Here is a 2,173-nt window from a genome sequence, read left to right on the forward strand (position 1 = left end):
CAGCGCTGCTGATGCCTGAACGGTATGTGGAATGAAGTGGGCGGGCATCGGGAGGCCACTATGGCACGGGGCAAGCACTATGGGCAGTCTATCTGAAGTGTACCTGGCGTATAAGACGACCCCCCACTTGGAGGCATATTTTTCAGGGCCAAAAAATCGTCTTATATGCCAGCAAATACCATACCATTTATACATGGCCAAAGGGACCTGAAATTTGTCAAGTCATCTTCAGGTAATCTTCTGCATGACAAAGTTAATCAATTTACCAATTCTATAACAGAATCTTTACATAACAATTTTGTAATGAGGTAGAATGTAAGACATTTAATAAGGGGCCCAAAATCTTAAAGGTAGGTCAACGAACAAAGCCATCTTTAGCAATAGGCAGAAACTAAGCAAGTCAGGGAATAATGCCATAAATTTGTTTGTACAGCAACACCAAAATAATCTTTCAGAACTGAGTTTTTGTTAAAATACATGTTCAAATTGCAGTAACAGAAAAAAGGAGGGTGAATTTTGTAATGAAGTTTCAGTGTAGCTGAAGCTTCAGGTGACATAGTTGCAGCAGTGGTTCCATACACCTGAGATACTAAAAAGCTTCCCACAAGAGGTTGTGCGCACTGTAAACTCTTTTGCAATCCAGTTCTGTACCTCAAATATAATAATAATAATAACAACAACATTATTATTATACAAAGGGAGTTGTGTTTGCTCATCAGAGACTATAATCACAATATAAGGCCTGAGAGAGAATAAGTTTATACATTCACCAAACATGTTAACACATTACTTGATTTTTCATTGGTTGTAAATCCAGGAAAATGTTAACATAAACAAACAATTCCTTACAAGCGTAATTGCAGCTACACTAACCTGGTAAATGACAACCACTTACTATTTTTGTCCTTCCATGAATTCCTACGTTGGCACCAACCAATTTTCCATATTGATATGACTTCTAGTATTTTAGGACCTGCCACTTTGTCTGGATGGACTGCTTCCAATTGGTTGAAGTATGATGCTAATTGAGACCACCGTCCTGGGGTTCCATTTCCACGTGGACTAGTTAACTTTGCTCTATTTCCAGGCCACAGCCTGACCTTCTAGCCCCAAAGGTACACATTGGGATAGGGTGAAAAAATACTAATGCATCTAAATACATTTGTTGCTCTTACCAAAATTCAGCTCAAAGTACATACTCGTTTGTAGTATTAGTAATCTTCCTTTTCAGCTTAAGTATCACACATTAAAAAAAATATATAGAACATATCCTACTTTTTAAAATATATTTCTTTATTGATTTCAGAGAGGAAGGAAGAGGGAGAGAGAGATAGAAACATCAATGATAAGAGAGAATCCATTGGCTGCCTCCTGCACGCCCCCTACTGGGGATCGAGCCTGCAACCCGGGCATGTGCCCTTGGCCGGAATTGAACCCGGGACCCTTCAGTCCACAGGCCGACGCTCTAACCAATGAGCCAAACCGGCTAGGGCACATATGCTACTTTTTATTCCCACTTTAAAAAGAGGGGAGAGAAAAAAAAAACCAAGATGGCGGCACAGGTAAACACCAGAAATTGCTGCCTCGCACAACCACTTCAAAAATATAACTAAAAGACAAAACGGACATCATCCAGAACCACAGGAAGGCTGGCTGAGTGGCAATTCTACAACTAGAAGGAAAGAGAAAAGCACACTGAGACTCAGAGGAGGTGCAGAAGTAAAGTGCAGAGGTACGGAGGTGCACATGGAAAGGGCTGGCAACTGAGGACACGGTTGTCTTTTTCAATCGGGAGGGAGTCTCAAACTCCCGACTGCTCTGAACTCCAGTTCCGGGTGAGTCTCTGGAGACCCAGACTCATTCGGGGAGAAACTGGATTATCTGGCAACGGTCGGAACTTGAGGGAGGCTTTCTCTCAGAGGTGCTTGCAGCGATTACCAGGACACTGAGACGCAGGGCCTCTTAGGGTAGGACTGAGAGCAGCCATAGCTGCTTGCTCCGCCCTGTTGGTCTCCTGAGACCCTGCCCCACCCAAGCTGTGCACAGAGGCTTTTGCATATGAATGCCCTGGCCCTTTGCAATCTGATAATTATCTAATAAACTGCAGCTGGGTCAGAGAGACCCAGAACATCCAAAAGAAGGCCCAAGGCACCACAGCAGCTTGCATTGCTTT

This window comes from Myotis davidii, unplaced genomic scaffold, assembly GCF_000327345.1.
Source record: "Myotis davidii unplaced genomic scaffold, ASM32734v1 scaffold982, whole genome shotgun sequence".
Classification (NCBI taxonomy): domain Eukaryota; kingdom Metazoa; phylum Chordata; class Mammalia; order Chiroptera; family Vespertilionidae; genus Myotis; species Myotis davidii.